Source organism: Equus caballus, chromosome 23, assembly GCF_041296265.1.
Source record: "Equus caballus isolate H_3958 breed thoroughbred chromosome 23, TB-T2T, whole genome shotgun sequence".
NCBI lineage: Eukaryota > Metazoa > Chordata > Mammalia > Perissodactyla > Equidae > Equus > Equus caballus.
This window is the reverse complement of record NC_091706.1, coordinates 66,094,733-66,120,419: the sequence shown is the minus strand read 5'-3', so window position 1 is coordinate 66,120,419 and position 25,687 is coordinate 66,094,733. Positions and strand designations below refer to the sequence as shown.

The 25,687-nt window shown below is 54.4% G+C and overlaps 1 protein-coding gene across 17 annotated transcripts in view; it reads right to left on the bottom strand.

Annotated features, from left to right (window-relative positions):
* Positions 1–23,560, bottom strand: part of SEMA4D (semaphorin 4D) — a 111,606-nt gene extending 88,046 nt beyond the window's left edge. For 2 of the 17 annotated variants that reach the window (XM_070248348.1, XM_023627562.2), the window contains exon 1: positions 23,360–23,552. The gene's annotated coding sequence lies outside the window, so the exon portion shown is untranslated. Of the gene's footprint in view, positions 1–6,659; positions 6,844–17,963; positions 18,191–23,359 lie in introns of those variants that run through there. The other 15 variants (XM_070248352.1, XM_070248342.1, XM_070248353.1 and 12 more) reach the window with 13 other exon arrangements.
* Between the last annotated feature and the right edge of the window lie 2,127 nt (positions 23,561–25,687).

Sequence of the window (25,687 nt, the reverse complement as noted above, 5' to 3'; positions counted from 1 at the left end):
TGCGAAGAAACCCACAGCCAACACGATCCTCAGTGTTGGTAAACTCAGTGCTGCCCTAAGACCAGGGACAAGGCAGGAGGTCCCCGTCCACCACTTCTATTCAACACTGCGCTGGAGGCCTGGCTAGTGCACAAGGCAGAAGATATAAAATGCATACAGCCTAGCAAGGAAGAAATAAACTGGTCTTTTCAAAGACAGCATGATTACCTATGTCGAAAATTCCAAGGAATCTACAAAAAAAGCTCTCAGAACTAACAAGTGAGTTTAGCGGTCCCAGAATACAAGATCAGTAACATAACACGTGTCATTTCTCCATGTTCTTCTCCATCAATGCTTGGTCAATTGATAAACTGAACTTCGTCACTTAAAATGTTTTGCTCTGTGAAGGATCCTGTGAAGAGAATTAAAAAACAAGCTACAGACAGGGCGAAAATATTTGCAAATCCCGTATCTGAAAAGGTATTTGTGTTCAGAATGTATGAAAAACCCTCAGAACTCAACAGGAAGAAAATAAACAACCCAATCCTATGAGTAAGACCTGAACAGGCACTTTATCAAGTGCGAAGCAGACAAGCTCATGAGAAGATGATAAATAAACAAAGTCTATAAGCACCTGAAGATGTTCAATGTCATTAGCCACCAGGAAATGCAAATTAAAACCACAATGTGCACACCGTACACATATTAGAATGGCTATAAACACAATTAATGATACCGAGTGTGGAGCAACTGGAACTTTCACAGATTGTTGGTGAGAAAGGAGAACAGGTCAGCCGCTCCAGAAAACACCCAGGTGTTTTCTAATAAAGTTAAACACACACCCACCATAGGACCCAGCAATCCCACTCCTGGTATTTATCCTAAGGAAATAAAACTGCATGTTCCCAGAAAAGCCTGCACACAAATGCTTACAGCAGCTGTGTTCAAACATACAAAGGAATACCACTCAGCAGTCAAAAAGAACCGGCTGTTGACACATGTGACAACCGGAAGGAGCCTCAAAGGCCTGACGCTGCGGGAAAGAAGCCCATATCTAAAGGCCACCTCCTGTGTGGCTTCACGCACAGGACATTCCTGGAACGGAAGCCCCAGGGACAGAGCAGGCCAGGAGGCACAGCCGTTAGGGGCATGGGGAGGGTGTGAACATAAAGGACAGTACAGGGGAGATTTTGGGGGTGAAACTGTTCTGTCTCCTGACTGTGGAGGAGGTTACACAAATCTGTATAAGTAATAAAATTGACAGGACTCATAGCAAAAAATATCATCATTTTTACTGTATATTAATTTAAAATACAAAAAAAAGAGTAGAAGGACTACATCAATTTGGTTGAAATGTTTTTTAAAGCACTTTTATTTTTAGCCAGACACAAAAGGACAAGTGCTGTATGATTCCATGTATTTGAGATCCCCAGAGTCGTCAGATTCACAGAGACAGAGAGTAGCACAGGGGGTGCCAGGAGCTGGGCAGGTGTCGGTGTTGAATGGGGACAGAGCTTCAGTTTTGCAAGACGGAAGGAGAGCTGGGGACGGATGGCGGCAATGGCTGCACAGCAGTGTGAAGGTACTCAATGCCACTGGACGTCACCTTTTTTTTTTTTTTTTCAAAGATTGGCACCTAACAACTGTTGCCAATGTTTTTTTTTCCTGCCTTATCTCCCCAAATCCCCCCCAATACATAGTTGTATGTCTTAGTTGCAGGTCCTTCTAGTTGTGGCATGTGGGATGCCGCCTCAATGTGGCCTGACGAGCAGTGCCATGTCCGCGCCCAGGATCTGAACCAGCGAAACCCTGAGCCGCCACAGTGGAGCGTGTGAACTTAACCACTCAGCCACGGGGCCGGCCCCCTGAACCTCACTCTTAAAATGGTTGAAATCCTAAGTTTTATGTTAGGTATATTTTACCACAATTTTAAAAAACACCTTTATTTTTCATTAGAAAAGTAGATTTACAAATTGATTTGTACGGAAAAAAAGTAGATTTGCAAATTGTATTTGTCTAAGAGTAAAGCAATGAAAGGGAATTCTAGAAGCAAGACGCTCAAGACTTTAACCGCAGACACCCTGCAGATGCATCACTGACCCGCTCGGCAAGTGTCACTCCATCTCTCCCCACACCTATGGTCCACAACGGCTTCGTTAATTAGACGGGGGCTAGCGTCTGTGCATGCTGTGATCGAGAACAAAACAGAGACCAAGAGTCAATTTGTCCAACCCTTTGGACTCTCAAAGAATCATGCGTTCACTTCCCAAAATAAGTACAATACACCCAAAGGCTGAAGGAGCAGCTTGCATTTTCCGTCACACGTGACCAGAACCTTAAACAGCCACATGTTGACAGCAGGCTACAGAGACTCCAGGCCAATCAGCCAGCGACACTTCGACTCATCTCCTCGAGGTCACCGGGGAAGGGGGCAGAGAAAGAATCACACCCCCCAGCAGGATTTCTGGATCCCTGGTGGCTGCAGTGCATGGTCCATGCTCCCCATTCGGAAAAGTTCCAGCCACTTTGCAGACACGTGGGCACCAGCTTCTGGGCACAAGGCCTCTCGCCCCCACCACTGGTTGCCAAGACACTTAACCCCAATGATGTCCAAATGCAAATTGCAGCTCTAGACACCTGGCACCAATAAACACCAAAAATAAACACAATCTGATGCATCTACCCAGCTCTGTGCATCCTAAGATCTGAACGGTAATTAACCTTCGTGTAAACTCCGTGTTGGTGGCTGAGTCAAGAAATCACTGGCGTTTGGATCCAAATAAGAACAGCACAAAGATTATGCTGGACAAATAAAACATCAACTGATCTGACATCTCCAGGCTCTTGATTTCCAGCAATACTCCATTGTATACACAGATGAAGGAGCCGCGTAAACAATCCCTAAATTGTTTAAATTAGCTTCTCTTTCCTTCTCCGTGGTCAGCCCTCTAACTGTTCGTCTTCCCTGCAGGATCTGAGCTTCAGCACACATGGACCGTTTTTATAAAACTACCATGCTTCACTCTCTCTTCCACGTTTTGTGATTCCACGACATCCCGGCCGAGGACAGGGATGAAAACATGGGAAGTCATCCAGCTGCTGTTTCTGAGGCCTCTTCCTGATGCACGTGTCCCTCCCGGAAGAGAAGAGAGTCAAGGAACCCTTACTCCGCTCTCATGTTCCTCCTGGCCACATCCTTCCGCAGCAAGAGGCCAGGCTCAGGTCAAGAGCGCAGATTCTGGTTTCAGGTCTGTCACCGGGGAGCCCCACAGGGGTCCTGGCAGTGGAGGCCCCGGATGCTCCCCCGGGGCCACCTTGGAAGTTCCGGATGGCACCTGCAGGGGAGCAGCTGGTGCTTTAGAAGCTGGGGGGTGAGCCTGGAGCTGCCACACTGCTCTGGCACTTGCTGTCACCCGGCTCCATCCTTCCCAGTGTCAGGCCACTCCCCGAAGCTGCTCTCCAGGGCATTCCAACTGGCCCTCCCCAGTGGGAGAAGGTCAGGCTTAGGGTGCCCACAAAGGCCCCGCCAGCCCTGCAGGAGGCCCCAGGGCCGGACAGACAGCCATGACCACCACAGCAGCAGCACACTCAGGCCTGGCCCTGGTGCCAGGAAAGGCCTTGCTCTTCCAAGAAGAGCGAGACCAGAGGCTGTGTAGGAAACCTCGGAGCCTGGGGCCAGGCAGCATCTGCACTGTGCCCTGGCACACCCAGGAGCCAGCAGAGGCCTGCTTGCCTTTGCCTAGTGCCACCTCCCTGAGCCTCGGCCAGCGGGGGTCCACGACACATGCCAGTGCCAGATCCAGAGGCTGACCTGCGTTCCTGACCCCAGACGCCCGCCCACCACACTGCCAGCCATGCTGCACTCCCCCAAGCTCTGGGACCAGCCCACTGGCCCATGCATGCATTCATTCATTTGCTCATTCACTCACCTGGAACACCACACCTGACGGGAAAAAAGAGAACCACCACCTTCCTTTAACCTTTTGGGACCCTGCTCCTCTCTGCCTCCACCCACCTCTCCACCAAGCAGATCGGATCCAAACCTACACAGACATTAGGCCAAGCTCGCCCGGCACACCACGTGGCTTTTCTTCTGCTTCGTCATAACTATTTATCGTCAAATAACAGGATGGTCAAGAGGCCGACTAAGAGCGTGCCAGGCAGACAGGAGGCCAACTTCAGCGGCTCAGAGGGCAGGGACAGGATGGCAGACCGCGGCTGGAGAAGGGTTTCTCGCACAAGAAAACACCAGGGAGGTGGGCCATCAGGGCCCCCTGGTAATAAACTCCTCCACGCGTCATTCTGGAGTTGAAGACTTCTCCAGAGGGCAGAGGACAACCATCTTCCCCAGAGGCCCCGGGGAGTCGCTAGGCCTAAGCTCGGGGCCAGAGGCGACAGGAACAAAGCCCTAGCCCAGTGAGGACACGAGCTGGACGGCATGGGGCTCAGCCTGCACGAGGCTGGAGCCGCTCCCAGCACCGTCCTCCACGCCGATGCCCACCCTGTGGCCTCTGGGGAAGAGTCAGGAGCCCTGCCTGCTCGGGGCGCAGGTCACCCTCATCCTCATACACCTGGAGCAAGCACACGCACATACCCACGGCCCGCCACAGGGGCTCCAGGGACTCAGGGGCACTCGTCAGTGCTGTGGTTAATTTTACCTGCCCACCTGGCCACTCGGTCAGACATTATTCCAGAGTCTTCAGTGCCCCCTCGGTCAGACATTATTCCAGAGGCTTCAGTGCCCACTCGGTCAGACATTATTCCAGAGGCTTCAGTGCCCACTCGGTCAGACATTATTCCAGAGGCTTCAGCAAAGGTACTTTCTGAATGACATTCACATTTCAGTCCATGGACTCTGAGTAAAGCAGATGACCCTCCAGGGCGCCTGTGGCCTGCCCTGCAGATTTCAGACCTGCCAGCTCCACAATCATGAGCCGAGTCCTTAAAATAAACCTCCCTCCCTCCCTCTCTTCTCTAACATACACACATGCACACACACACCCCGTCACTTCTGTTGCTCTGGAGAACCCTGAGTGATACAATCAGGCACACAGCATCCAAGATGCCAGCTGGCCTGGTGCTTGGGACCAGAACCTCTCTGTGGAGAGAGGCCCCCGTGAGCCCACGGTGCCCCATAGAGGGTCCCAACGTGTGTGAATGATCTGGAACACAACGCCCAGCATCTGGCTGGGATGCAGAGCTGACTCCCCAGAAAAAAGGCCACATTACTTGTGGCCTCCAGTGGATTGTCACCCGCGCATTATCACTCAAGACAAACGAGCGGTGAGGAGGGGGCGTTGTGGGGTGGGTGAGTTTTACCATTCGGCTGAAATTACGATTAAGACTTGAGGAAAATAAGTTCTATTAGCTTCCTACTGGGCAGAGACGCCTCAGTCCACGAAGCTTCTGTAATGCAGACCTCGTGCTCTGCCGCAGCCTGCTTCTCAGGAGTGTGCACGCATGTGCACACACACACATGCATGGGCACATGTACACGTATACTCACACATACACACACACACACGGCTTACTACAAACACTGTTAATTCCTTTTCTCGGGCCCCACCATTCACAGGGGCCACTGCATGTCCTGCAGGTAGGCGCCAGGGTGGCACAGCCAAAGCTGACCAATGCCTGTCTGAGAGCAACGGACATAAAAGGGCCTGGCCCCTCAGGGTACCTCCACCCCAGACAAGCCACAGGGAGCCGGCAATGGCCCCACAGGACCCCAGTCTGAGTCCACTCACATCTACTGACAAACTTACAGACGAAACATTTCAAATAGGCTTTTCTTTTCCAGAATACTCTAAAATGAACAAAACTCTTCAAAACAATACAACTAATAAAAGAACAACCCAATTTCTATTAAAAAGGGTGAAGCCCACCAACAGGTGTTTCGGGAGATAATATAAACAACCAACAAACCACCACCGAGCGATAAGGATGGAGATCATGACCTCCCCTTTCCTGATCGTCCGGTGAGGACTAAGCCCACCAGCAACGCTCTGCGGGCGCAAGGGGTGGGAGAGACCCTCGTGAGCTGGGGGCACAGAGCTGTCCTGCATCAGCTCAGCGACTCTGGTCAAAATTGAATACGATGTGCCTTTGACTCAAATATTCCCATTCTAAGACTCTTTCCTATAAAAACACTCACTGAGGTTCACCAAGAAACATGGCCGAGGATGTGGCAGATAGGGGAGATGCCCAAACTCCCGCCACAGGCTGCGGGACACAGGGCACATGGCCCACGGGCTGGGAGACCCGGGGCACATGCCAGTGGGGGTGCAGGGCCCTCACAGAGCACACATGTCTCTGCCTCGGAGCTGAGGGAGGAAAGCAAGCTGCCGACCCCCAAGGGGGTGACCACCCTTTGGGGAGAGCGCCGTCTATATGAATGTCCTGTGTGAGTGTCCACACACACGCACATGCGTCTGGGTGTGTGAAAGGGAATGGACAAGCCCTGAGAAACACAGCATGGATGGTAGGCCCCCAGGGCTCAAGGCGGCAGCTTCGGCCTCTCTGCTTTCTGCCTTCGTTTTCAAAACAATAAAAACGCCGTTAAAATAAAGGAAAAGTTAGTCAGCATATCTGACTTCCTGTTCACACTAGAGATTCAACCAGTACTTTTGCAGAAACATAACTTAAAAGGACAGGCCCCACCGGCAGAGATAAAAACTCACCTAAACAGATAGAAGGGCTTCCTGTTTCCCCTCCGAGTCAAAGCACAGTTATTTCAGAAAGTGCGAGTTTCCACCACGCGCTTGCTCGCTTCTATCGCTTCCCACAGAGGAAAGAGCAGCCGCGGTTTCCATTTTCCTGCTGATAAAGCGCTGCTGAAGCACATCCTGGAGAAAGCAAACGCCTGCCAGACCCCGCCCGCCCCACCCGGCCGCCCGCTCCTGCCACCCCACAGAGTATTTCTGTCGCCTTCTCCTGGGCTGCAGCAGGTCGCAGAGAACGTCCCCCGGGAGCCTGTGGATGTCACCGTATTTGGAAATGGGGTCTTTGCAGGTGAAATTCAGTTAAGATCATTAAGTTAAGACGAGATCATCTGGGATCATCCAGGTGGACCCTAACTCCAATGACAAGTGTGCTTATAAGAGACACATGGAGGAGAGACACAAGGGAGAAGGCCACGTGGTGACAGAGCAGAGGTGGGAGCGATGTGGCCACAAGCCACGTGTGCCTGGAGCCCCCAAAAGCTGGAAGAGGCAGGAAGGGTCCTCCCCTGGAGCCTTCGGAGGGAGCATGGCCCTAGGACACCTTGATCTTGGACTTGTGGCCCCCATAACTGAGGGAGAAGGAACTCCTGAGGTTTAAGCCCCCGGTGGGTGGAGCTCTGTACGCAGCCCAGGAAACAGGCGTGCGTGCACGTGTTCTACGAGGCTGGAGCACACCTGCTTCACCGTCAGTTTATCGAGAAGGCGGGAAGGCCTCCTGCCGCGCCCACCACGAAAACGCTCAGGATGAAACTCAGGTGGTCATTTTTACCGCCCCAGTGAGGGTGCGCACTCCGCCCTCCCACCCAGCACCGTGTCCCGGGCTGCCCACACCCCACCCAAGGCCCTGCCCACTCCCTGGGGAGCCATCACTTCCATTACAGTCAATCCTGCTCTTTACAACAAACCACCCTGGACTCAGTGGCCTACATAGCCCGCTGTGCTCAGGTCCTGTGGTCCTCGACCAGGCCCCAGCAGGGACACTGCTCTCTGTTCTGACGTCTGAGGCCTGGGCCAGGGGACCCAATGGTGAGGGCTGCAGCCATGTGAGGGCTGGAACCTCACACATCGGGCCCTGGCTCAGAGGGTGCGGAGGCCAAGACTGCCCACTGCCGTGGCCTCCAGAGGCTCAGACCTCCTCACAGCATGGTGGCCGCAGGGTGTCAACCCTTCCTTGGCATCTCAGGGATCCAAGACCCACGCTGTCCCGAGGCCACCCTGGCCCACGCATCTCAGTGACAGCAATGCCAACAGATTGCAGCCATGTTTTTAACCTGCCACAGCTGTCCTCCCCACCCAGCTTCCAGATCTTTCCCAATTATTCTCGAGTTCCGACTCAGCGTTCCTGACCTCAAGAACTTGAGCCCATCCTTATTGGTCAATGCCCACCCTCAAGGTTCCCTCCCCGGTGGCACGTGACCCCCATCAGCAGGCTACACACTGTCGTCCAGCTGGAAGCACTGTGTCCTGTCTGCTCTCCCTCTGCCCACAACTGCCGGATCTCGACCCCCCATGGCAAACACAGAGCCTGGGACACACCGGGCATGTCACGTGGAGTGAAGCACGGCACAGGTGAATGAGAGGGGTCGATGCAGTGAGAGACAGAACCGCAGACCAGGGAAGGACCCACGTTATAGTGACCATGGGGGCTTCCACCCAGCCTTCCTGGGCCCGCCAGGTGGGGAGATGCAGAAGGTGGAAGGAGCCAGGTGCAGCTGGAGAGACCTCGAGGGCCCACCGGCAGCAGAGGTGGAGGAGGAGCAGGCCCAGGGCCCTCCCCAGAGGGCAGCTCCTGGTGGAGGGAGAGGGTTCAAGCCGGGCAGGAGACAGGGTGCCAGCGAGCAGGCCAAGACCTGAACTCAGGGGGCCCCGTCTCAGACAGAGGTGAGCTGTCTGCCCAGGGAAGTGGAGCCCAAAACCGAGGACCCCCAGCGTCCTGAATGGAGAACAAAGGGACGAGGATGCTCAGAGCCCATGCATAACAGCCCACGCCAGAAACCCTGCTGGCAGCACAGAGGTTCAGGGAGGCACCAGAACCGCGGTGCACACACGCGACGGGACAGCAGTGAGCGGCACAGTGCCACACACAGGAGCAGAGTGACACCCATGGATGCAAGCTGCAGAATCCAGCATACACAGCAAAGCCGGCCAGGATGCACCTCTGCAGCAACGAGGCGGGAAGCGGACCCTCGGGGAGCAGCGCCACACGGCCCAGGGCTGCGGGGCCAGCAGCATCCTAGGTGCCACAAGCTTGGGCTCCACTTGTGAGCAAAGCAAGCTGTGTACCGAGGCTGTGTGCACATCACACGTCTCACCAAGGAAGGAAGAGAGAAATGGGAAGACAGAACAGAGAGACAAGAGGGCAGGCTAGGCGGAGGCACTGTCATTTTGTTGTTAGTGACCTTCCCTCGAATTTCAAGATGGGGAAGGAAGCTGAGAGGCACGGCCGAGCGGGGCGAGGGGACCGCAGGAGGAGGGTGGCTGCGGGATGTGACTCCCCCAGCTCAGGCGGCCACGGCACTGGAAGGGTGCACTTCCCTGTCCCTCGGCTGCTTCTGCCTCCTGCTGCTCTCCTGGAACGCATCTGCAGAGAGGGCGCCCCAGGACAGCAGGCCCAGCCAGAGGCCACACATGGGTCACTGTGCTGGGCGGAAGACGACCACGACACCACAGCCCCAAGACCACACTTCCTTCCAGGAGACTCGGCCCCTCTGTCTCTGAGCAGACAGGCATCCACCCTGTCAAAGCACAAAGACAAGCCCAGGCCACGCTGCATCCTAGGAGAAGCACCCAGCCCTCCCAGCCGGCGGCTGATGGGCACTGCCAGGCTTCCAGAAGGTGGTCCATAGGAAACGGCTTCTGCGCACAGGAGCCACGCCACTGCTCCTCTGCCCCCCGCCCGGCCGTCCACGGAGGCTGACCCCCGACGTGGTTAACGAACGGGGCTCTGTGCTGGTGGAGCCGCAGAGCGAGCGGTCACTGAAGATGGACAGGATCTGTGTCTCCCCAAAGGCCTGAGCTCCAGGCCCTCAGCGTCTCCCGGCTTCGCTGGTGAAAACCAAGCCCTGCCCCGCGAGGTCTGGTTCATGCAGTGCAAGGCCGTGGGCCCCACACGGAGAGGCTGCATCTTTACAAAACGGCCACTGCTTCCAGGGAGGCCCAGGGAACCCGAGGGGCCTCACAGGATCCCACCACTGAAACCCAAGGCATGCCCTAGGATTTCAAAGACATGCCAGCGATGCACTTCTGCCTGCCAGGGACTCTGCGTTGACCCAGTTTCCACGCCCCGTGGCTCCTCAGCACACAGTGCTGCAGCAGCCCCTGTGCTCCAGGCTCCGACCTGTGCTCAGCCTGCGACATGGAGAAACCAAGGACAAGGGACCCACAGGGACAAGTCCGCTGATGTGGGAAATAAATGAAAATATGTAATGTGCACATATTGACAGAAGGCCAAAATTAAAAATGTCCGCACAGTCACACAGAGGACCAGATGTCAAATGGGGATATTTTTCAACCTGGGGGGTAGAAACAGAGTTTTAAATAAAATGCAATTGAACAAAATATCAGAGAGCATCATATGTAGTTAAGGGTGAGTGCTCTGTTGAGGAAAACTGGTTTTAGTGGTGTGTGTGGGGACCGTATGTGTGTATTACGTGTGCACATGTGCGCACGTGTGCACTGCCTCACAGTGTACAATGCATGCCTCACTGTGAGTCATCCTCAGGGTCTGAAAGCAGCCGGGCTCCCTGAGTGCCGTGAAGTTTTAATAGTCTAATAAAGAATGTTTTTGGCAATGTTATACATGCACTGAAATCTCTCGGAAGCTTGGTTTTAAACATAACACTGAATTCCACAGGCATCCTGGTTCAAAGTTTGCCAAAAAGGGATATTTCACATGTCATCTCATTTCATAATCTCGCAGGCCCCCAGGAACCACTGCTGCTGACTGTGCTCACAAGGAGGGGCAGGACTTACTGAGTCCATGCACCCTCCCCCCCCCCACGGGGTGACAGGCCTAGGCAGGCCCCGGGCCAGCCCCACGCCACTGTCATAGCAGCTCTCACAGCGCCACGTGCAGGAAGGGAGGGCGTGTGGGCCCACCTCCCGTGCTGGCACAGAGCAACCCCACCCTCCCCTCTGTGGCTGGCGCTGCCCCCGCTGGTGTGGGGGAGGCCAACACGCAGCCCTGCTTCCCACACAATGTTTTCCACTTAAAAGGACAACAAACAGCAGAACTCCCAGTGCCTTTTAAGCCGGGCAGGCATAACAAGTCTAAAGAAAGCGTGTCGGGCTCTCAGAACACACGGGCTGTGTGAGTGTGTGTGTGTGTGTGTGTGTGTGATAGAGAGTCGTGTTTTCCATTTTTTTTCCTCGTATTCTCCCTTTATGATCTCCACTTTACAATCTCCATAACAAATATTACTACAGAAAATCAGAGACACGCAGACCAGCACCAAAGAGAAAACAAGAGGGACGTCACCAACTACTCACACGACCAGCACTCTGGACACGGTCTCGAGTGCTCTCTGGGCGAACTGGGTCCTTGCTGTACGCACCACGGTAGGGACGGGTTTGGCATTTATGTGTTATGTTGGTCTTCCACTGCATTAGTCACGTTTCACACTATTATTTTCAGAGACTCCTCATCTGACCGTCTGTCAGTGGCTTTCAGCTTCTATCTGGGTTTTCTGTTATAAACACTGGGAGACACCTTTTCCAATGAACGCTTGTTTACATCCATGATTCCTCAGGGTAAAGTTCTAGATGCTGAACCGCAATGGCCGAGGGCACGCGCCCTTAAAACGCCTGACCCATGGCCGTCCCTTGGAGCGCGTCAGATTCTCTATAGGGATAGCGCGCCTCCCTGTGGTTGCCAGTCTCAGCTCCTGGGCCCACTCCACACTTCGCCACTTCCTGGATGAGCGACCCCGTGAGTAAGTGTCCTATCTTCTCTGTTCTCTACATCCTCACCTGCAGAAGAGGGAAGAATGGTCCCCATGCGACAGGACTGTGTCAGGATTCCACGAGACGGCACAGAGGCATTTGGCATGTCACTTACCATGAGGTCACTGTGAGTCTCGCCATGTCACGCTTCCCATCAGGGCCTCCCCGTCTCCACCCCTGCCTCTCCCACTCATTGATCAGAGGTGCCAGTCACCCCCAAACGTGCGTCTGACCGCATCAGCTACTGCTCAAACTCTTGCACAATGAGGCTGAGTGAAAGAAACCGAACGCAAGGCTGCAAACCGTATGACTCCACTTGCACAACATTCTGGAATGGTCTCTAAGGATGGGAAACAGATTCTGCTGGGGGCGGGGGAAGGACCTACTCAAGGGGCAGAAGGGAATTTATAGAGTTACGAAATTTTCCACATCTTGATTTGGCGGTGGTCACATGACTAGGTATCAAACTCATGGAACAGGACACTAAAAAGAGAGAATTCTGCTGTATGCAAATTACACCTCCGTAAATCTGCCTTAAAAACAAACACAACCTGCAGAGAAGGAGTCTAAACCATGTGGTCTGGTGTTTCAGGCCTCGTCACCTGGCCCGGTGCCCTCCTTCCGATCTCTCCCTCACGCCAGGGTCGGCATTTACTGAAGACCCCCTCACCCACAGGCCCGACCACGGCCAAGGCTGCCTGGACCACCAGTACGTAAAGATTATCCCTCCTGCCTCTACCTCGAAGGTGCTCAACCCTGGCTGCACGTCAGAATTACCTGAGCAGGTGTCAAAACCAGCAGTCCGTGCCTTCCTTCCCACCCGAACAGATTCTGACGTAACTAGGGGTGGGGCCAGACACTGGGGTTTTGCTTTGCTTTGATTTGTTTTTTTCAAGGACCCCAGGCCCAGAAATGAAAGAGGGAACATCATACAGATCCTACTGGCATGAAAAGGATAATAAAGGAATGTTATGAACAACATTATGCCAACAAGTTTGATAACTTAGATGAAATGGACAGATTCCTAGAAACACACTAATCACCAGGACCAACTCAAGAAGAAACAGAAAATCTTAACAGCCCTACATCAAGAAGCTGAACTCATAATCAAAAGTTCCCCATAAAGAAAACCCCAGATGGCTTCACTAGTAAATTCTCCAAATATTTAAGGAAGAAACAACACCAATCTTACACAAACTCATAAAAATAATAAACGAAGAGCGAACGCTTCCCAAATCATTGTGTGGGGCCAGTATTACCCTGATACTGAAACCAGACAGGTGTTACAAGAAAAGAATACAATATCCCTCATGAATACAGTTACAAATATCCTTAACCAAACTGTAGCAAACTGTACGCAGAAATGTATAAAAACAGGACCAACTGGGGTTTGTGCCAAGAATGCAAGGACGTTTAATATTCTTAAATTAATCAATGTAACTCACCATATTTACAAAAAAAAACCCATACGGTCATCTCAATACATACAGAAAAAGCATTTGACGAAATTCAACATTCATTCACGATAAAACTTCTCTACAAACCAGAAAACGTCCTCAGCCTCCTAGAAGCCACGTGTGTGACACCTTCACCTAACATCACAGTCCAGGAAAAACACTCAGTTCTTTCTTCCTAAGATCGAGAACAGGCAAGAATGTCCACTTTCACCACTTCTGTTAAACATTGTACTGAACATCCTAGACAATAGAAGAAAAGAAGAAAAGAAATAAAAAGCCTTCCAATTGGAAAGACAGCAGTACAATGGTCCTACTCATAACAGTCAGATTATCTATACACAAAATCTTAAGGGACTACAAAAAAAGCTAAACAATTCAGAAAGGTCACAGGACAAACAATATTTAAAAAATCAATTGTATTTCTATACATTAGCAATAAACAATTGCAAAATAAAATTTTTAAAAATCCCTCTATAATAAACATTCAAAATACTTATGAATGGATTTGATACACTACACAGAAGACCTGTACACCGAGCACAAGTCACTGCTAAGAGACATGAGGCGGACGAACAGATGGAGCGCGTCCACACTCGCTGGCTGAGAGATTCAGTACTGTTAAGACACCAATTTTCTCCACATTGACCAATGGATCAATTGACTGGATCTAAAGCAATCCCAGTGAAAATCCAAGCAGGCTTTTTTGGTGGAAATTGACAAGCTGATTTTAAATTTATATAGAAATGCGTAAGATCCAGAACAGACAACACGAGGCACAGCTGGAAGGCTCACGTTACCCGATTCTAAGAGTTATGTAATGTGACAGTGAGGAAGACAGCGTGGTGTGGGGGCTGAGGAATAAGACCCGACAGACCAGAACCAAGTCCAGACACACAGCCACACAGAGGCACTCAGTTCCTTTCCAAACCTGACGCCAACATAACTCAATGGAGAAAGGATAGTTTCTTTAACAAATGGTGCTGGAACGACTGGATAGCCATATGCAAACAATAGACCTCAATCTTTAGCTCTTTCCAGTTAACATGTAATTCAAGATGGATAATAGATCTAAACTGAAAAGCTAAAACTATAACGTTTTTGCAAGAAAACACAGAAGAAAATCTTTATGATTATGGGTTAGGCAAAGATTTCTTAAGTAGGACACAAAAAGCACAAACTACTCAACACGATTGATAAAACTGGACTTAGAACTAAAAGCATCTGCCCTTTGAAAGACATCATTAATAAAATAAAAAGGTAAGCCAGACTGAGGGAAAATACTTGCAGTTCAAATATCTGACAGAGGATTTGAATCCAGAACATGGAAAGGACTCTTAGAACTCAAATATATGAAGACAAAGAGACCAATTAAAAAGCTGGCAGAAGATCTGAACACTTCAAAGAATATATACGAATAGCTAATAAGCACACGAAAAGATACTGAACTAAAACCTTAATAATGCAGGACCACAACATACCGAGTAGAGTAGCTAAAATTAAAAAGACTGACGACAGCAAGTTTTGGCAAGGATGTGGAACAACTGTACTCTCACACATTAGCATCGGAGATGTAAAATGATACAACCACGTGGAAAACAGTTTGCCAGTTTCTTACAAAGTTAAATATACACTTACTACACAACCCTACAATTCCAGTCCTAGGTAGTTACCAGAGAGAAATGAAAACACACATCCACACTAAGATCTGCATACGAATGCACAGAGCATTTTTTACAGCATGTCTTATGGTGGTAAAATACACATAACATAAAATTTATTATTTTAACCATTTTAAAGTGTACAATTCAGCAACATTGAGTACATTCACAATGTTATGCACCCATCACCACTATCTAGTTCCAGAACATTTTCATCACCTCCAAAGGAAACCCCATACATATTAGGCACTCACTCCCCTCCCCCAGTCCCTGGCGACCACTAATCTGTTTTCTGTCTCTGTGGATTTGCTTGTTCTGGACATTTCTTATAAATGGAATCATACAATTTGTGCCTTTGTATATCTGACTATTTTCACTTAGCATAACGTTTTCAAGAGTCATCCATGTTGTAACATGTGCCAGTGCTTCACTCTTTTTTATGGCTGAGTAATATTCCACTGTCTGGATGGACCACATTTGTTTATCCATTCATCCACTGATGGCCATTTGGGTTGTTTCCATCTTTTAGCTACCGTGAACAGTGCTGCTATGAACACTCATGTACAAGTTTTTGTTTGAATATCTGTTTTAAACTCTTCTGGGTAGATATCTAGGAGCTGAATTGCTAGGTCATATGGTAATTCCATGTTTAGTTTTTTCGAGGAATCTCTAAACTGTTTTCCAAAATTGCTGCACCATTTTACGTTCCCACCAGCAATGTGTGAGGGTTCCAATTCTCCACCTGATCCCCAACACTTACTATTGTCCATTTTTTTCCTAAAAGCCATGCTGGCGGGTGGGAAGTGGTCTCTCACTGTGGTTTTGCTCTGTGCTTGCCAGTGACTAACGAGCTGAGCATCTTCTCATGTGCTCATCTGTCATTTGTATATCTTCTCTAGGGAAATGTTTGCTCATATTTAACTGGCTGCCTGTCCTCTTGTGTTCAGTTGTAGCTCACAGCCCTGATACTCACAACAACCCAGAACAGGAGGAATCCAAACATTCACCAGCAGGTGAAAGAATCAACAAACCACAGTACACCCACGCAATGAAACAGGATTCAGAGATAAAAGGATACGAAGGACCAGTATGCACAGCGAAGCAAGAATCTCAAAAACACCACGGTGAGAGCAGACGCTGGACCCGAGAGTCTGTAACATACGTCTCTGTTTTGAAACTCTTAAAGAAACAAATCACCTATAATAATCTAATCTCAGCAGATCAGGGATGACCTGGGCGTGGGGCTGAGGACAAAGGGACAACAATTTGGGGAGTGCTCACGGGCCAATGGTCTCTGTTGCAACTGCTCAACACGGTTGCACCAGCGCAAAGGGAGCCACAGACGACCCCAGGTGAATGGATGGATGGGCGTGGTGCATCTGACCTGCAGGCCAGGTTTACCCACCCCTGGCCTGTATCGTTATTACCGTGGCAGCTGCATAACTATGCATTTATCCAAGCTCACTGAGGAACACCTAAAACAAGTACCTTTTATTGAATGCAATTTAAACCTCAATAAAATTGACTTAGGAGACACTGTTTGGAGGGGTAAGGACCCTGAGTCTAATGTGCCTCCAGAGTGAGGACCGGGGCCCTGCCCTGCCATCCTGGCCCCCGCAGGGTGCACCCACCCACGGAGGGCTGTGTCTTAGTACAGCGGCTCTTAAGCCACACAGTAAGTCAGCATCCACCGGGCAGCCTGTTCTAACCGAGCTTCTGACTCAGGGGCGCAGGGTGGAGTGGAGATCCTGCACTTCCGACAGCGATGCGATGCCACTGGCATGGACCACACCTTGGGAAGTGCTCTCTCGTTCATCTAGCGTTCGGCAGGTGTAGAATGAAGTCAGTGTTACAGATAAAACCCAGGCCCTCGCTAAGGTGGGGCCCGGGTGTAGGAAATGCCAGGCTAACATCAGGAGGGAAGCGCTCACGGTCTGGCTGGCAACAAGACAAACCAGAGGATGAGGCCCTACTTTCAGCCTTGGTTTCTGGCCAGACCGGTCACGCCCTGAGTGCCCACCCCTGCCCATCCCACCCCCCCGTGCCCTTCTCCATCCCACACAGCTGTCCTCCCCATCCACCTCTGCCCAGGAGCCTAGCCAACCCTGCTCTCCAGGCCTCCTGCAGCCCACCCCCATGAGCACTCCATCACCCGTGAGCACTCCATCACCCCTGAGTGCTCCATCACCCCTGAGCGCCCCACCTCTGTGCCCAGAGGCTCGGCTTCCAGGAGCATCCACGCCCATTCTCTGTGCCCTGGCCCCCATCCTCTGTCTGTGGACCCCAGGGCCAAGCAGATGCCCAGTGGCCACTAGAGGTCAACAAAAGCTTGCGCGGGGACAGCTGGCCTGACATGGGAACCCCTCCTGTCTGCCCCATCTCCCTCATCCCAGGGGAGGACTCTGGCAAGTGTCCCCCCACTTTCTTCATTCCCCCCCACCCCCATCCTCCCCTTCAGGACAGAAACCTGAAACAGAAGCCTTCTCTCAACCTCACGTGCCCCTCAGCTCCTCCTGTACTTCTCAGCTCTACTCACAGCAAAACTGTCGAAAAAGTTACGGACTCCTGCTGTCTCAAACTCCCTTCTGCCCCTGGTAGACTCTTGGCCACTCAGACTTCTTGTCCAGTCACCAGTGACCTCCATGCTGCTAAGGTCATTCTCCAAAGTCAGTTCTCAGTCCTCGCCTCCCTGGACCCCTCAGCCGGGCAGTCCCCCGACACCATGCGTGTTCTGCAGTGGCTCCAGACGCCCCAAGACACTCCTGGCTTTCTCCTGCCTCGCTGGCCACTCCTCCTCTCATCCCTAGACTCAGCTTTTGGACCACTCCTCTCCTCCATCCATCCCACCCACTTGCTGCCTCGTGCTGACTCCCATCAGCTCTGTGCCGGCAGTGGCCAGGGTCACTGCCCCAGCCCAGGCCACTCCTCCAAACTCTAGTCTTGTTTGTCTGACAGGCAGGCCCCTCGCCGCCTCCACCTGGACGGTGATGGAGCTCACAGGTTCCATCTGGAGAGCCAGCACTCCTCCCGAATTCCCCACAGCTCCTCTGCCACAGCCGTCCCATCCCAGGATGATGTTGACTCCATCCTTCCAGGTGCCTGAACCAAGAATCTTGGGGTCATCTTGGACTCCTCTATTGCTCCAACTGTCCTGCTGGCTCCATCCTCACAACAAACCCACAATCCAGCCAGACGCCCCAACCTACCGGGGGTTGCTCCTGTCCCTGCCGACAGCCACTCTGCTCTGGCCTTGTTCACATGTGCCTGGATGTCCCCAGGTCACTCCTCACCTCCTCCACACCACCAGCTCCAGGAGGCCCCCAGCCCTTGCTCCCGGGAGCACGTGGCCCCCGCCGTCTTTCTCCCAGCACCATGGCCCCACCTGGGACGGAAGCTGGTCTACTTCCTCTTCTGCTTGCTTTCTGGCTCCCTCTGCTCAACCATGAGGTCCAAGTGGGCGGGGCCTCTGTCTCGGTTTCTGGCTGTAACTGGAGCTCAGTAAACACTTGCTGGGGACACGGTCAGACTCTGTGAAGTGGACGAATCTGCGAGGTGAAGGGTCTGAGAGGTAGCTAACTTCTTCACCCCAACAAAGATGGGCTGCGTGCTGGGACGTCACCCACAAAGGACACAGAGCTCCTGAGCTCCCTGAATGGCCAGCACAGCCCGACTGCGGTGGGACCCCCAAAGCCTCCCAGAGGACGGGAATGCAGGCATGCACCCGAGCCGAGTAGAGCAGGGGGTTGTGTGCCACACGCGTTCCCACACAGGTGACTTTCGGCCACACAGAAACCACCCCGGCTCAGGGCAGCACCCAGCTGAGCCCTCCCACAGCCACGGAAAACACAGGTCAGCATCAGCACCCAATGCCAGACCAGGGCAGGTGCTCTGCCCGCTGTTACAGCAACTCCAATTTCTTGCCATAGGACAGGAAAATAGGGAAAAATCCTAGAATTCCAGTCAACTTGTACTTTTCACTTCATGGCTTACCATTTTCACGCTTTTTTGTTAGCGTGGATTAAGGGTACTTAGCATACCCTCGACTACATGAAAGAGAAAACAAAGCAAATCTCAGAAATGAGTGGAACAGCCCCTGAGGCAGGGTACCCCCCGGCAGTAGAAACCCACCTGCCAAGGCTCCAGACCATCTTTGCTCTTGTTTCTGGGCCAAGTTCCCCGGACATGCTGCTCCACCTGAACCAGGCCCAGGGGGGTCTGAGCTGAGAGCCGCCCACCCCACGGCCCAGGCCTAGGCTGGCGCATACGGCCTCAGCTCACGGGCCACTTGCGGGAGGACAGGCTGCTGTTAACTGTCAGGGTCTGGGCCCTGTGCCCCCTGATGCCAAGGGCAGGGTATCATCTCCATCCTTTCACGGCCCACGGAGCAGACACAGAGCAACACTGACCATCGACCCACTGAGAGCTTCAGTTTAGCCATTTCACCCATTATTAAGTTGTGGAGGAAAATGAATTTCTACAAATCAAACTCCATTTGAAGTAAACGTAAATTTAGATTTAGAAACTTAGCACATTTAAAATAGGATGCTGTATTACCTAACGGAGACCGCTTTCTTGAAGGTTAATTTCCGAATTACAGAAGGAATTCCGTTGTAACAGAACAAACTGCACAAAAGTACGTATGGCGGAAAAAGAGCACACGCTCCTACCTCTTCCTCTCCCCCACCGCCCCTCCCACCACTCACTCACACTCACAGCCTGCCCAGCACTCACACGTACTCACACACATCTCAACTCACACACTCAGACACTCTCACTCTCACACACCTCCTCCAACACACACAGGCACACACTTACACACACACACACACACACACACACACGCCCGCCCTTCCCTCTCGCCCATCACTAACTGCACAGCCACTTTTGCTCGGGGCTGCGTCCCTGGAGCCTGCAGCACCGCCTGCCCCGCTCGTCCCCAGTGGGCTCTCCAGCACCGTCCAGTCAATGAACGGTGTGCATCCTTCCAGACCGTGTCCACAGGAAGCACCGACACATGCACGTGAATGGACCGCTCTACCCACTCCACGCTGAGTGGCGATGTTTTTACTTAATATGTTGGCATTGCTTTCAAAGGCAACCTCTGACTGTTTCATGAAGTGAAGGATCCTAGGGGATGTTTTGGGGAGGAATGGGGTTCTTAGATGATAATCAACGTTTTATTATGAAGAACTTCAAAAATACACAGAATGGACAGAAGAGAATAATGCACCCGCAGACCCCCTCACCCAGAGCCGACAACCACCCCGCACGGACAGTCCTGCCCTCCACAGCCCACCGCCTCCTCCCCACGCTGATCCAAATGGATCCCAAACACTGCATTGTTCCTTCCAGGGGCACTCCAGGACCTGTCACTCAAAGGCAAAGATGGTTTTAACACAACCACAGTGCTGCTATTAAGCACTACAAGCATCCTTTGCAATCATCGCTCACTCAACAAATGGCCAACTGTCTCGTAAAGACCGTAAGTTTTGAAAGGAGTGATTCTCGCGTCAGAGGCTGGTCTGACTGCATCCTGTGCAAAGCCTGCACCCCCAGGATGCTGTGCAGAAGTGCCCCGGGAGGGGGTCAGTCTCTGCTTTCACGAGCAGCATCGGAGACTTTTACACCGAATGCCCCCATGGACCTTGGAGGCTCACATGGGGTGGGGGTGGAGGGGGCTCTCGGAGGATAGCACCCGGCTTGCTGTGATCTCCAGGAGCAGCAGCAAGGAGCCGGCCCGGCGTGGCTGCCAGGTACATGTCTGCGCAGGGGGAGGGTCAGGCAGGCAGTAAAGCGAGCCACTCCACGGAAGACGGATGAGCCAATTCGCTCATCCCCAGGATCACCTTAATGGGCATAGCGAATAACACCACCCAGCTCCAGGCGAGGCCCACTCGCCGGGCCATCTCCACTTGCCTGAATCAGCAGATATTTCCTCCTAATAAATCTCTGCTTTCCCGAGTGGCCTCCAGACGGCAGGCGAGCCGTGAGCTGTGCCAAGCCTCCAGCACAGAGGAGCCTGCTAAACCAGCCCCGCTCTCGGGTGACACCCAGAGATGTCCCCAGACGGCCATGGGCCCCAGCGATGTGACTGAGCTGTGGGAGCTATACCTGCCAAGCCCAGGGGGAGGGGGGGAAGACCTCCCACCACGCCTCTGTCACCTTCGCTGCCATCTCCTTCCTACCTCTCCCCTCCCTTCTGCAACAGGAAAGGTCAAGAGAGAAACAGCAGCCCCCAGGTGGGACCTGCAAGCACCACAGCCGTTCTCCCAGGGACCACCCTCGACAGTCAGCCAATGACAGATTCATCTGTACATCTCTACACGGCCAGCCTCACCCCCACAGCCACCCCTATAGCTGGACAGTCAACAGACGAGCTTGATGGCTGGAGACTGGGGGCACAGGCGCACTGCTGGCCACCTCACCTTCCCAGTTCTTTCAACCAAGCAAATTCTTAGCACAACAGGAAAGCTGCTGTAAATGATGAAACAATCAGGAGGCGAATTCACTTCTACAGCATCAGGGGCCCAAGCCAGGACACTGGGACACCTGGGGGGACACGGGTCACAGCTGCCCCCCTAGGTGCTCTGGCCGGAGGCTCACCACACAGGACAAGAGGGCAGAGGAGGCTCTGCAGCCACCCTTCCAGCCCCTCCATCCCCCCCCGAAAAAGGAACCCAAAGGGAGACTGTGGGAGATGCAGGCTCCTTCTAGAAGCACAGAAGACCGACGAGACAACCATTGATCTTTGCAAAGAATTATTGATTTTGCTGTGTGCTGGCAGCAGCGGCGGGTCCTCCCCCACTCAGAGCCGGCCATTAGCACACATCCCTACCCGCACCCCCCCCAGCACTGCCCTCCACATCCCTGCCTGGTGCGGAGACGGGACCGAGATGGAATCAGCCTCGGCTAACGCACACAGACAGGGTCACAAGTGATGATGTCATCAGGTCATCTCCCCAGCCCCAGATCCACGGGACAGCTGTGCGGCATGGCCTTGCACCACAGCTCAGCCCGGGTAGGCGCGCCGCCTGCCAGGCCCCGAGCAAGGCCACCAGAGTTCCCCAGTCACAAAGGAGAGGTCTCTGCAAGGCTGCATTTTCTACCAGAGGCGTGTGCTGGTCAGGAGGGCGGGCAGAGGAACTCATCGGCACCATTTCAGAGGGCAGACAGATGGACAGATGGCGAAGCCCATCACGGGAAGCCAGTCCCCCCCTACACCAGCTCCAGGTCCTGCAACAGCATGCCAGGGAGGGACCCGGCACAGTGGCCTCTCCGTGCCAGGGCTGAGTTCTTATTTCTTGATCTGATGTACCTGCTGGGTGTGCTAAAGACACTTTCAGTCTGAAGCTCTGGCTCCCGGGTGTGAAACGTCCCACTGAGACCCTCACAGTCCCCTTGTTCCTGAAGGTTCCGTCCCTGGTAGGACGCGGTGCCAGGGGTTCCTCAGAGCAGCGCTCTTTATTCTTCTTTATTCTTGCAGACGATGTGCACAGACACCAACCGTTTCAGTGACAATAGGGGGCATTATCTTCTAGAATCCTGGCCCCAGCGCTGGCCGAGGCAGCCTGTTTCTGGGACACAGTAAACATTCCCAAATAACGGCGCCCAGGCAGCCAGCAGGCAGGCCCTAGGCCTGGGGTAGATATGAGGTGACAGGCCACCAGTGTCACCTCACTCCCTGGAAAGGAAACTTCCGCTCGGTGGCGCCTAGTGGATTTGAATAGACTCAGAACAGGAGGGCTGGCCCCTTGGCCACAGGCCCCAGGTCTGGCCTGGCCTGCGGGCACCTGGCCACCCACGGCCTGGATGTGCTCAGCAAAAGGGGAGGTTTTCAAAACAAAAGCAGAGCAACTTCGCGCGGCACATGCTCCAGAGGCCGGGCCCAGCCCTTGACAACAGGCCTCCTCCTCAGTGAACTGCCCACCTAGAGACTCCCACGCACCCCCACCCCCAATAGGAAACTAAAGAAACGAAGAGGAGGACCCAACTCTCCCTTCCATGTTTACACGGGCAAAACCCCAGTGGACACAGCCCCCTGCAGCTCACGAGCCGCCTGCAACAGGTGCAGCCCGAGCCCAAGCTGGTGATTCTCCGTGGCTCTTTCTAGAACCAGGCAGCCAAACCCTAAAGGAAGCCGGGGCCTGCAGCACTGTGCCGCGGCGCGACCTGCCCCACCTGTCTGAGTGCGCGGCTCCGGTCCTGCGCGCGGGGCCCCGGCCTCCGCGACAGAAATAGAAGCCGCGGGGCCCCGCCAGGCCGGAGGGGCTGGAGCGGGGCCGGGCAACAGGAGCGCGGCGGGCCTGGCCCAGCGCGCCGCCCCCTCCCGGCCCGCCTCTGCCGAGCGCCCCGCGCCCCCGCGCCCCCCGCGCCGCAGCGAGCCACCTGCGCGCCGGGGCCGGGAGGGGGCCGGGAGGGAGCCGGTAGGGGAGGGGACCTGGAGGTCCGGGGATCCGGGGAAGGGGCTCTGGGAGGGTCCAGGAGTCCGGGGAGGAGGCTCCGGAGCGGGGGCTCCGGAGCGGGGGCTCCAGGAGGGGTCTGCGGAGGGTCCCGCGCCCCCGCGCACCTGCCCGGCCCGCTCTCCCTCCCCGCCGGCCCTTACCTGGCGCGGCGCGTCCTGGCGGCGGAGAGCCGGCGGGGCCCGGCCGGGAGCGCGGGCGCAGGAATGGCGGCGGCGGCGGCGGCAGCGGAGGCCCGGCTCGGAGGGCGGCGGAGGCCCGGCTCGGCCCGCGGCGCGGGGATGCTGCGGCGCGCGAGGGCGCGGGGCCGGCGGGCAGGCCCCTCCTCCACGCCCCTCCTCCCCTTCCCGCCTCCTCCCTCCTCCCTCTCCGGCCCCTCCCTCCGCCTCCTCCCGGCCCAGCTCCCCGCCCTCCTCCTCTCCCCACCCTCTCCTTCCCTCCCGTTTCTTCACCTTCCTCCATTCCTCCTCCACCCCGCCCTCCTCCCCCTACCCACCTCTGCCGCCTCCCACCTCCCTCCTTCCCTCCCCGCACTAGGCCCCCAGAGGCTGTCCCCGCGCCATGGCCCGGCCTCTGCTGGGTCCAGCACCCATTCTGATGAAACACCCAGTTACCCCCTCCTCACCACCTCCTAATGGACCAGCCTGCCCCTTCCGCAGCCTGGCCTGACCCGGCTCTTCCCAGGCCCTTTCCAGATCTTCAAGTTTCCTGCACCCCCTCGTGCAGCTCTGCTGGGCGCCTGACCTGCACAAACATGTGGGCAAAGCCCGTGGGTGCCCGGGACACTTCGCTCCTCTGCTTCTAAGCAAATCTGACTTTGAGCAAGAACATTTCCAAGCAGGCCCCTGCCATCTCCCAGGGTGAGGCCGGCAGTTACCTCCTTCAGTCTAGGTTTTTCTGTGGTCCTCTGTGCCCCTATGTCAACTGTTTGCTAAGTGGCCACCATTTTCTGCACCAGAGGCAAAGGGCCCCAGTGTGGCCCCAGGTGACGTGTCTGTGCTAATAATGCACGGGTGTGGGGACCTGGGTGCTCTCAATAGACTGCTCCGGCAGCCTCCCTTCTGCCCTGGAGGCAGAATGGACGGGCCTGGGACAGCTACTGGCCCGGCCAGCAGGCCTGCTGAAGGACACGATCCAAGAAAGGGCACAGGTCCTGATGAACCAGCTGGGCTTTCCGCACATGAGGAGTCGAGGTCTCCCTCTCCAGGCCTGGCCATAGCTCTCTGGGCTGCAGCTCCCTCCCGGGCAGCCGAGGCCACTTCCTACTGACCCTGACCGTGCCTGCTGAGAGCCGGAGCAAAAGTTTAGAAATGATGAGTGGGGCCCAGGAGCCCCAGCTGCCTGCAGGGGCCTCCTGCCCTTCTGTGCTGGGGCCCCGAGAGCCGGGCCTCAGGGCCAGTGACGGGAGCCGGGCAAGCCAAGGCCGGGGAGACGGCGAAGCCAGGCTGCGGGTGCAGGCAGGGGTGGGTGGGAGCTCACCCCATCCCCCTGTGAGGGGGTCATGACCTGGATTCTGATAGACTCCAGTTTGAGTCTCGTCTCCGAGGCTTCCAAGGTGACCTTGGGAGCCCTGTCCTGTCCTCCCCAGGGTGAGGACAGAGCCACCACCTGGAAGGTTGCCTGAGCACAGGGGAGAGAATTGTGGGAAAAGCTCGCAGGCCCTGGTGCTCCAAGTTCAATGCTGACGACTGTACAGGAAAGTGGGGAGATGTCCCTTCCAAGCTCCCTTCTACTTGGGGGCGTCACTGAATCTATGTTCCAGGTCCCATGCGGACTGACACCTGACAGGAAGGGGTTAGGGCATGGCTGTTTTAACAGCATCCTACACCCTCGGAGGGACCCACTCAGGATCCATAGAGGTGAGCTTTGCAGAGATGGAGGGCTCACCTGTACTCTCCCTAATTGGACGTGTCTAGAACACAGTGCCCTTGTGGTGCCCAAGGACAGCCACCAACAGGCCGCGGGAGGGTAACTGACAGACTAGGAACCTTCAGCCTGGAAGATCGATGTGTGGAGAACAGGACGGCGGCATCAAATATTTGTAAAGCTGTCGGGGAAGAAGGATTACCCCGTGGGGTTAGGAAAGGCAAAATGAGGACAGATGGGTGGAAATTAGATTAGAGAGTAGATTTCCGCTCCCTGTGAGCGCTTTCTGGCAGACCTGCCTGCCAGAGGAGCCAGCCGCCCCCAGGAGCACGTCCTTCAGGTCCAGCGTCTAGACAGGTTCTGGGGCAGCAGCGGGAGGCTGCTGGAGGGGGCGGAGGGGGCCGAGCGGGGGATGCGCTGGAGCCCCTCCCAGCTGCTAGACGGGCCGTCCTCTCTAACCTGGTAAAGGGCGGCCCACGGCCACACGGGCCGCTCTCCATCCCACAGCGTGTGCAGAGTGAAGGGCGCCTGGCAACAGACTCAGCGCGCCCCACCTGGAGCCCACGCTCGGCCTCAGGACGGGCGACAGCCGTACACCTTTCTGA